Raw genomic sequence first — 11,743 nt, forward strand, 5'->3', positions numbered from 1 at the left:
ATTATGCTTTAGGTGTTGGTGATGGTGAATTGTGGATCTATGGTGAGATTTGGTTAAGAAATTGTGATTAATTTGTATGTTTTTCTCTCTTTTTCACTAATTTTCTACTAATCCGCTAACAATTGGAGTGCTTTATATGTGTGTATGCCTAATTAGAGGCTTAAGCATCACTCTTTTGATAAGAAATTGCAAAAAAATTGAGTGAAATCGAGTGATGTTTGAGTATGTAATTAGGGATTTTTCCTAATTAGGCTCTCTAATTACTCTCTAAACACACGTGATTTTTGTGTTACACATAGCTAAATCATTGATTTGAAGTGTGATTATCATTCTTATGTGCTTAATTTGATTGAAAATGATGCTACACATGAGATTTTGTGCTTGATTGATTGTAGATGAATTGCCGTTAAGTGGTTGCTAGTACACACACATGTTTGTAGGCATCAATTGGAGTGGAAAATCGGCGCGATGCTTATGTTATTGTGAGTGCATTAACCCATTCATTTTTTGATTTGATTTAAAGTTTGATTAAAGATAAATTTCACAAAAAATTAGTGCAAATCTAAGTGCAATTAGTGTGCCTATGTGTAGGCAAAGTGCACATTTTTTAGTGAAAATGATGGTTTAATTGGTGCCAATTGGGTTCATAAAAAGCATTGGATTGCTTTATGTTGTTATGATGATTATGGATCAGTTTTTTCATTGCTAAAATTGTGTCAAAATGCTGCCCAGTTTTTGCTAGATTATGTGTGCATTGATTAGCGATTAGTGCTTGATTATGCTTGTGTGTGTACACTGAATAGGGCTTGTAATTGATTTCAAATTGATGTGAAATTGGTTGAATTGCAAAGTTCAAAGTGTGCTGATCAATTGTATATGCTTAATTTTGCTTAATTCTATTGCTAATTATGCTAATTTTTAGTCAAAATTAAGCAAAAAAAGAAGCAAAAATTGACCTAATTTGGATGCAGAATGCATAGAAATTTGATTTTGGGTGTAACTTTGAAGTGTTAATTGTAAAAAATTCTTTACAAAATTGACCGTGTACACACTTCATGACCTATTTTTAGTTTCGCACGTGCATACGTCTCACTTCTCGTACCAGTGTGTGCACTTACTTAATTTAGGTGTGTGCATTTACTTAATTTAGGTGTGTGTGTGCACTTACTTAAATTGGAGGTGTGTGTGCATGCGTTTACTTGATTTAGGTGTGTGTGTGAACTTACTTGATTTAGGTGTGTGTGCATTGCTTGATTTAGGTGTGTGCATCATTTAAGAGGGGTGTGTACCATCCTCAATTTGGGTGTGTGTAAAGTGTAGTGCACAAGCAAACAAAGGGGGTGGGGGATCAAGCACATGTGCATGCTTGTTTTTAGGTGTGTGGAAAGGGAGTAAAGTCAATAAAAGACAAGGCATGTGAGAAAAGAATTTAGGTGAGAGAAAGAGAAACAAAGTCAACAAAAGTAATAAAAAGAGTGTGTGAATGGGCGTCCGAATTTAAAAAAACCCAAAAAAATTAAAAGAATTAAATTAAATTAAAAAAAGTAATTTTTTAAAAAAACTTTTTTTTTTCTTTTTTTTGTAGGCGTCCCATGCATGTGCGCATCTAGTCGGCCTCTTTCGGACCCTATATTACGAGGATCTCTCTCTTATACTTTCTCTTATATACCTCGTTCATGCACGCATTTATGCACAACTAGACATTGAGAGTACATATGTCCGGAGAGTCGTTTGCCTGATTCGCTTACTTGTTTGACATAGCACACTGTGGGATTTAGTGGACTCTCGACACATTGACATCATTGTGATGTGAATTATGAGCCACTATTATCATGCATGATTGACTATAGGTGACCCGTGTGACAGTTTCATTTGATCACACCATTCACATCACGATCTTTCCATACACTTATTATATTGCTTGATATTCCTTGAGAGATATAGATAAGTCATAGTGAGCTTCCACATGATCATTGAGTATTTGCACTCTCTAGATTGATGACGACCATGGCACTGAGAGGTTCCGATTTGGTGTTGCTATGGTTAGTAGGAGAGTACGAGAGACATTTATGTTATCGAGATCGATATACTGATCACTATTTTGTGAGGCTTCAGCCTCATGATCACTCTACTCATGCTTTTCAGTCAGTTAGAGCCAGAGCCCACCCCACGAGGTCTGATCATCTCATAGATTTCTTAGATGTACTCTACCTAGTACAAATATCCATTCTAGACATGAGACCCTAGTACCATCCCTAGAGGATGTTGCAGACACACGATACCATCCAATGATAGTCCAGTTACGACGTATGCATGATAGTTTTTTGTATGTTGATGATGATGCACGCATGTATTTGAGAGAGTCATAGATGTCTGTACCAGAGCCTTAGATAGATTTTGGTAGATCCATGGATAGTAGGATCTATTATGGCCTCGATGATTATAGTACCTACACGATGATTTTTGGCCTACCTTATCAACCTATCCCTAGCCCTAGATCACCTACATCTAGTTTCGGCATTGCGCTTGAGTCCACATACACAGCGAGATCACCCATTAGACCACCTCCAGGCTTTCTACCTAGACCTATTGCCCCACAGGACTCTATCGATGACCATAGATCTAGGTTGACACTGGAGATTGACGAGTCTCAAGAGCAGTTATTGAGAGAGCCACGCATAGAGACCGAGACGAGATTGACATCAGAGTCCTCCACAGACACCACACAGAGCTAGATTCGGCATGATGAGCACTTCACAGTCTATGTTTACGATGAGATCAGAGCCACCACGAGTCATCGAGATGAGAGCACCCGCCGTGAGTGCACCCCACATAGAGCCATTGATTATGAAACGATTACATTGCGGACCCATGAGAGAGCATCCACAGCCTTTGGTGACGGAGCATACCATGCATTTACCTAGAGAGGCTGTTACAACCACAACATTGAGCCATATTGATGTTTCAGGATCACATGACCATGAGAGAGTTATGTCACATGGGGCTATAGTTTTGACGAGTGACACGAGTCCTACGATGATAGATGAGCTACACGAGTTAGCCACTACTCTGCGGACAGATAGACCTATGCTAGTCTTGTGTGGTGAGAGGATGGGATTATGCATATTTCATGATCTGAGCCGATCGCGTTTCTTTCAGAAATTCAAGCGCTTTGTTTAGGATCCTCCCACACATCAGTTAGTGCGAGTTATGCCTAACCCAGGCATGCCAGGATCTTTTAGAGACGAGTATGATACGATGTACTTGTCGATGTTTGAGATTGACTTACAGACCATAGAGCCTTTATCATATGACGAGTCCCTAGATACGCATACTCATCCCCCATTAGTAGAGTTGTATAGACTTGAGCAGACAAAGACATATGTTGACGACTGTGGACGTAGATACACACGAGAGTCTAGCACATCTAGTGAGTTATGTCAGAGAATGACTGCCATGCTTTCGTTTGATCAAGATCCTCAAGAGCGTGTATATAGAGGCACTGATCATGCCATCTATGTGCTGACTATTGGAGTGAGATACACACCTAGATCATTGATTGATCGAGCACATTGTAGCACTAGACTACCTACTACAGCTTTAGCCCACCAGTATGGTCATAGATCACCTCCTAGACAGATGAGTGATTGTGATCCTCTACGAGAGATTACTAGGACTATGCCACCCCTAGATGGAGCTCTTGAGCTTAGCCTACCACAGAGTGAGCTTCATTGCTTAAATCAGCATGAGACCGATGACATGGAGCTGACATGTGTTGCTCATCATCATGATGTGCAACAGAGTGACATATTAGTGAGTGATTCACCTATAGAGCACCCACATCACATAGATGTTGCCATAGAGCCATCTATTCTTGCAGAGACACCATCTCATTCCTTGATCATAGAGCGAGCACATACGATTGCAGAGACATTGACACATGAGGTTCCTCTAGACCACCACACAGATACCACACATATAGAGGTCACACCACATATCATTGAGCCTACACAGACTAGTATGACCTCTAGAAATTTACATCATGAGGATAGATGAGCACCTGCGAGATTCTATTGGAGACCGCAAGGATTGTCTGATTATGATCAAGCATTAGAGCCTTCTCTAGATAGAGTTCAGAGTAGTGCTACCAAGGAGTTACCCCTTCCACATCAGATATATAGATCTATACCCAGAGCTTCCTATAGGAGTCGACGAGTATATGTTCCACGGAGAGAGATATCAATGAGACCATTGCCTAGTGATGACACTTATGTGTGGATAGAGAGCCGGATTACAGATGATGGATTATCACATGGTTGGCTCACATCTAGACGATCACTGGAGGCACAGAGTTATTATGAGGGACATAGACAAATTTGGGTTCCCAGGTTGAGAGTTGTAGCACATAGTAAGCATTCACGACCACATTTGATTACGAGAGCCTTGAGAGAGATTTCTAGACCTTCTAGAAGATCTCAGAGATCAGTTTTAGAGAGACCACGACCACAAAGACTATGTTAGAGAGAGAGATCTTTACATTCACATGTGAAGAAATCTCCCAATGACCTCCTCATGAGATTGAAGGGATTGAATATTTGGCTACCAAAGAGCCAACCACCTATCACATCACAGGTTGACACTAGTCATAGCTTGTCTGAGGTTTCCATTGACCATGTTGTTGACTTAGAGCTTGGCAAGAGTCAGCCATTTAGGGATCTTAAGCCACATAGTTCATTGACCACACAGTCACAGATTGATGTTATCCCTAGATCCATTAGTTGTGCTATAGATTCTACCATTGACATGGAGCTAGGTGCTAGCCAATTGATGGCCATTATAGAGAGAGCTAGGAGACTACAGGTTTTATTGTTTGGAGAGAGTTCTCTTATCCCTCCTAGTTGCACCAGACCCTTGACTTGTACAGATTGACTATGGTGCACTAGATACATGCGCATATGCTAGAGGCTCTTTTTTCCCTTTCGGTTTTTTCCCTCTAGACATCCAGGTTTGAGACCTCAGTTTGGGATTTATTTTTATTTGTGTTTAGGTAATAAAACTTCCACTTCTATGTTGACACACCTTTCTAGGTGGTAGTGTTTGGGTGTTTATGATTTTGCAGCATAGATGGACTTTAGCTTTCACACAGCATGGACATCTCGAGTTCCAGCTTCACATGTTTTCTTCCTTGGCTATTGAGGATATGCAGCACATATCTCCAGGTGTACTACCTTCCATGATTTATGTTTGTGGAAATTTATGTTTGCTGATTGTTGTATTCCATGGTTTGATCGAGTGCATTTAGATATGTTTTTTTATCTACCATTAAAGATGTATAAACTTGTCTTTGATTTAGTTAATTGACCTTAAGTTTAATCTTATTGATGAGCCTTGATGTTAGGAGACTGTGACTTTAGGTTAACCAATTCACTTGACCACTAGTTTTAGTTGGAAATATTATTTGAGTGTTTGAGACCTTAGGAGTGTCTTAAGCATAGAGAGGCTTGCTCACTCAAACAACAACGACCACTAGTGAGAATACAAAGGAAATGGAAGCAAAAGTTGGAAGAGAAATCCCAGCTTCATTGTATTGCCTATGGTATTAGAGTCCTAGAGGTTCCCAGTGTGGGCGCTTTTCTTTGAGAAGCAAAAAGCCCCAGGCATACAAAATATACACACATGTTTTTAAAAAGAAAAAAAAAGAAAAGAAAAACAAACGAAAAATGAAAAGAAAGAAAAAAAGACATGAAAAAGACTTCCATTGAGCTTCAAGTAAAAAATTCAAGCTTTTGTTCGGAGTTACGAGAGTTAGTAAGCTAATCAAAGCTAAAATAACATAAATAGGGAGTCTTACATTTAGATAATCTTTCTAACTTAGCTAGTACTAGAGTAATTGTTTTAACCTTTAGTTGTAGTTAACTAATTGATAGACTCATCCATAAGACCAAAACTTTTGATTAATTAATTTTAGCAAGTGTAATTTATTTGTCCTTAATGACAGTGTAGCATTCCATAATTATTTGTATTCATTCATTACCACATACATGATTTGCCTTTCCTTTATGCTTTATTGCCATATGATTCAGCTTTCTACCTCATTGCCTTTTTCTTTTTCAAGTCCATTCTTCACATAGCATCTACCACAACATGGCTTTGTCAGGGACGACAAAGCTTAGGAGGGGGACAGTGTTTGGAAACGCAAACACAAAGTAGCAGATGACCTTCAGCTATGCTATTTTTAGCATATGCTTATGATGTATTAGCATAAGTTGCTTCATTTTTTGATAGACACATCATTTTTTATATGTACTTTTGACATATTTACGGGCTCTACATGAGTTCCATCTTGTATATTTGATGTTACCATGATGCCTAGGAGCTATAGAGATGCACACAATTCTATGCATCTCATGGGTGGCCGGACATATTTTTTATTCCGTAGGTATAAAAGTGAAATTTAGGTCATTTTTTAGGCATCCTCAGGTGAGTTAAGCTTTCATGGAAATCTTGTAGAGAAGATAGAGGTGAAGATGTTTGGAGTTGGAGCTTCCTCTTGTGCTCACCTACTTTCTATGGCATGCAATGGAAAGCTAAGTGCTCTTGTTCTTCTTTCTCTTTGTCAATTGTGTTTATGGTGTGTAGTTAAGCATTGATTAGTCTCTAATTAGTGTTTCCCTCTCTCATTTATCTTCACTTTTACATTATTTGTGAGCTCATTGAACTTTTGATTGATGTGTGTGTGTGATTGATGAGAGTGTGCACCCATTGTCCTCTTGATTGTTGAGATTAAAGAAGATTAGAGAGTAGGCATTGAGTGATTAGCCTTCTCCATAGATTTCTCCTCTTCTTAACTCTCTTGATTAGGATCCTCTTCTTGCATTTCTAGTGATTCCATGCCTTCATGCACTAGCCGGGTTATTGATCCATTGGTTTGACATTATGTCGATGGATTGAGCTATGCGACAACCCCCCAACAACCAATAATATGGAAAGGGTTTTAAGAAGTATCATACCAAGAGTTCTTTTGGCTTCCTATTATTCTTGTGCATTAATACCTACATATCTAGGTCATTTTTCAAGGAATTCTATCTTGTGTACAAGGAATGTAAGTTGGTTTTTGGATAACTATCTCATTCCTAAGATTCAAATTTGGCCTTCCTATTGAGAACCTCTTCCTCATTTGCTAGATCTACCCTTAATTTCTTGATTGAATGCTAACTTAACTTTAGATTCCTTAAGTAATTTGCGAAATAAAAAAATAATATATACCATTATAATACATAAGTAACTCAAAGTTTTACATTATCGATTTATAGTGGTTTACAAAGCTTCCTATTGTTGTTGAGCTCTAGGATTGCTAACTGTGGCCAAGAAAGGGGCTCTTTCATCCTCCTCGTTTATTAAGGTTGTTCTCCCATAATTGCATAAGCTCTGGCTCCTCTTGCTCTTCCTCTACCTTGTCCTCCATTTCTACCTCCTCTTAGATTGTCTCCTTGATTTTGAGGAATGGCTCTAGCAGTAGTTTGAGGGTTTTTTTTTCTGGATAGTTATTTCTATAGTGCCCCATTTGATTGCATCCATAGCACCTAACATTTGGGAAGGTCTGCTCCAAGTTCATTGTTGCAGCTACTCCACATTGTTGATATCCTTGGTTCAAGGTTCCCTTGGCTCTTCCCCTAAAGCTGTTGAATCCATAATAGTTTCCTGTAGAGTTGGTTCCTTCAGCAGCAAGAGGCTTAGCCCTGAGAAGGGCATCCTAAATTGATGTAGGCCTCATGGATTCTAGACGTGTACTCAAGGGTTTATTGAGGCCTTGACATAATCGGACAATTTGTTGCTCCATGATCATCTAGGGAGCATAGCGTCATAAGCACACAAACTTGGTGTAGTACTCCTCTAGTGAAATTCCTAATTGGCATAGACTAAAGAATTCATTCATCTAAATATCCTGATGTGTAGGAGGGAGATAGCGTTCTTTAACTGACTGCTTCTTCATTTTCTCCCAAGTCGGACTACTCGTGGGATTATCTCTACTTGTCCATCATTGTTTGGTTTTCTAGAACAGTTCTTGCAGCTTTGAAATAGTCGTCCATAGCATCTAGCCATGCTTCGGCATCTCGCTCTAAATTCGGTCCCTCTCCCTTGAAGGTAGGAAGTTGGACTTGCTTTAGTAGTGATTTTTTCTCTTGAGAAACATTGTAAAGGCTATTTACGCGGGTATTACCCTAGGATTAAATTAGTGGAATTTAGTACTAGATGAAAATATCTCTTACTTATTATTTTAACTTATCTCATACTATAAAAAAAATTTCATACAAGATGAAGACAATTGCCAAACCATAAATAAAACCACTTATAACATACCCATGAGAACCATAGTATGTACAAGAGTTAATACAATCCATGAAGATTCTACTATGTACAAGGGTGACAACAATCCTATACTAGAATCTTGTGGACTCTGGGTGGATCAAATATAGGATCAAAATATACAACATCTTTTGGTCCACCAAAACTAGGACCTACACCTATGGGCTAATTCTACCTAGGTAGGTTACTTTAGACACCTCATCAAGCACCCACTAATTTTGTGATACTTGGACATCATCTATTACAAGGGTGTAAGGTCCCTCCCTAAACCCTAGAGCCATTCAAAACAAATTCGGCCTAGAAAATAGTTTAGAAAAAGTAAGACTGACAAAGAAGTTATACGGACAACGAGACTTTACTCCAGAATGAAAAGACAAGGATATTTCAGATAAGAAATTACATCATCCCTATATTTTTCCTTTAAGATTAAGATTATTTTTATACTTCTTCATCAAAAGCCGCATGGGAACTGATCTAGATCGAGAACTAGGAGAAAAAGGGACTAACTTAATTGAAAGATAAAGTTAAGGGATAAGAACTAAGAAGGAAATTGGGGTCCAATAGGAATTAAGAAGAGAATTAGGGTCCAATAGCATTTGAGAAGAGAATTTGGGGTCCAATAGGAATTGAGAAGAGAATTAGGGTCCAATAGGAATTGAGAAGAGAATTCCACCCACCATTTCCTATATAAACACCCCCTCTCTTTTGTATTTTTATACATATATTGCTAAGCTACTTGCATACTTGCCATGCTCAAGATTATGCTTAAGTAAATCAAGGTTTCCATTAAACCTTGCTCTTGCTCTCTGCCTCTCTTGAAGGCCAAACCCTCAACTCTCTTCCTCTCTTGAAGGCCAAACCCTTGAGGGTTTTGTGAAGAAGCTCCTCTCTCTTTCCTCTTCACCATAAATCCCTTTCCTTCCTCCTTGAGCCTCACATCTCTTCAAGAAGGACTTCAACCCCACTTCCCTCTTGCTTAGAGGAGGTAATATTCATTTCTAGTAGGTTTAATTAAATGTGTTTTTATACTAGGAAGGTTTATGTGCATCATTTAAGTTTTTAACCTTTAATGGAAACCTTGCAATTAGGGTTAAGTGATAAGAGTATCTACGCATCATAAAGTTAAGCTTCAAAGGTAGATTTTCACTCGTAAGCTAAGCTTTAATGGTAACTTTGCACTTAGATGTAAGCTTTAGTGATTACCTTGCATTTCTAGGTTTTAAGCTTTAATGGAAACCTTGCAATTAGGGTTAAGTGATAAGAGTATTTACGCATCATAAAGTTAAGCTTCAAAGGTAGATTTGCACTCATAAGCTAAGCTTTAATGGTAACTTTGCACATAGATGTAAGCTTTAGTGATTACCTTACATTTTTAGGTTTTAACTTTCATGGAAACCTTGCACTTAGGGTTAAGTGATAAGAGTATCTACGCATCATAAAGTTAAGCTTCAAAGGTATATTTTCTCTCGTAAGCTAAGCTTTAATGGTAATTTTGCACTTAGATGTAAGCTTTAGTGATTACCTTGCATTTTTAGGTTTTAAGCTTTAATGGAAACCTTGCAATTAGGATTAAGGATAAGAGTATCTACGCATCATAAATTTAAGCTTCAAAGGTAGATTTGCTCTCGTAAGCTAAGCTTTGATGGTAACTTTGCACTTAGATGTAAGCTTTAGTTATTACCTTGCATTTTTAGGTTTAAGCTTTAATGGAAACCTTGCAATTAGGGTCAAGTGATAAGAGTATCTATGCATAATAAAGTTAAGCTTCAAAGGTAGATTTGCTCTCGTAAGCTAAACTTTAATGTTAACTTTGTACTTAGGTGTAAGCTTAAGTGATTACCTTGCATTTTTAGGTTTAAGCTTTAATGGAAACCTCGCAAATAGGCTAAGCGCTAAGAGTATCTATACATCATTAAGTTAAGTTTCAAAGGTAGCTTTGGACTCTTAAGCTAAGCATTAATGGTAAATTTACACTTAGGTGTAAGCTTTAGTGACTACCTTGTATTTTAGGTTTAAGCTTTAATGGAAAGCTCGAAAACTCATAAATTATAGGATGACCTTCTAGCTTCCTAAAATGGAAAGCTAGGTACCATAAGAAAAGAGTAATTGTCTAAGCTTAATAGAAGTAGTTCAATTTTTGGTATTGAAGAGTATTTCTAAAGTTTTCAAAATTCAAGTTTGTTTGCAAATACGGGATGGGGGAGATAGGGGATAACTTCGCGGAATTGATCTCCGTGTTGTTTGAACCGAAAACTCAAGCTTCTATGGAGATGTCCCATGGATGGCAAAGGATTGCAAAAACCTGGGAATCGACAAAACCAGGATTGAACTTAAAAAGTTAGCATTTCCAAAGTGACATTAACCATCAAATGCCTATAGCAAAAACTCGTTTGTATTTTCTAAATAAACTTGGCTGGTAGATAATTAATGAAAGTAAGAATTAAGGTTGATAAATGAATGAACTTGGAAATTACCAACTAGGAGTTAAAAAGGAATCTCGAGAGGTGATAGGGATAGCCCATTGCAAAACATAGATTTAATTAGGAGTTTTGAAGATTGTCTGGAAATGACCGGGAACCAAGATGAATCTTCTTGGGGTCAATTTGATTGCAAGGCCGGCCCATCGAGAGGATTCTCTTGGGGAACTTGTCGGAGATTGGCCCTTTTCGGCTAGGGCAACGTAACCGGCAAGTTGTTATACCTACGTCATTCATGCCCAAGGGATAAGGGATGAATGGGTTTGTTTTATTTTTGCTCGGCCGGGTGAAGTACCCGCAGTATCTTACTGGAAATCGGCCATAATCCGGGTATGGCCTGATGCCAATAGTTGGATGAGAAGGTTATACTCAGGGAGGATGATGTGAATTTAATTAAGGAAATTTTTTCGACTTGGTTGCTTAAAAAGGAACTAGAAAGGCTAGGAATATAGGGGCTATCCTGTGCATCTGTCACCAGATGGTGCTGTACCTCTCGAAATAAAATGCTTAGGAAGGAATGATTAAATTACTTGATGAGCCTTTCCAAAACACTTAATTCTGGGAAATATTGTGAAGGTGTTGCCATTTTGATGGCTTGTAACCGATTATCTTGATCTGAATGGGGAGGCAAGATGAATTGGTTGAAACTAAATGTGTGGCATGATTAGTAATAAAACTAGTTACAAGCTAATTATAGTAGATAAAGGAAAGAAAATGAATTAAAAGTTTCTAAATAAAGATCTGGCTAGAACAACCAGATGAATTTCCCTGAACAAGGGTATGCAACAGATTGCATGCTGCTTGTTGTTTGATGATGTCTGATAGACTGCTGTCTTCCTGATTTCGTAGTAGTTAAGTACTACCTCGGGAAGGGATTTTCATGAAACGGTTCGGTGGGT

General features: G+C 38.2%; 1 pseudogene; it reads left to right on the forward strand.

Annotated features, from left to right (window-relative positions):
• Positions 1 to 2,007: 2,007 nt before the first annotated feature.
• On the forward strand, positions 2,008 to 2,735 carry LOC147453697 (uncharacterized; annotated as a pseudogene).
• Positions 2,736 to 11,743: the final 9,008 nt, after the last annotated feature.

This window comes from Adiantum capillus-veneris, chromosome 7 (genome assembly GCF_014529385.1).
Source record: "Adiantum capillus-veneris isolate H3 chromosome 7, ASM1452938v2, whole genome shotgun sequence".
Classification (NCBI taxonomy): Eukaryota; Viridiplantae; Streptophyta; class Polypodiopsida; order Polypodiales; family Pteridaceae; genus Adiantum; species Adiantum capillus-veneris.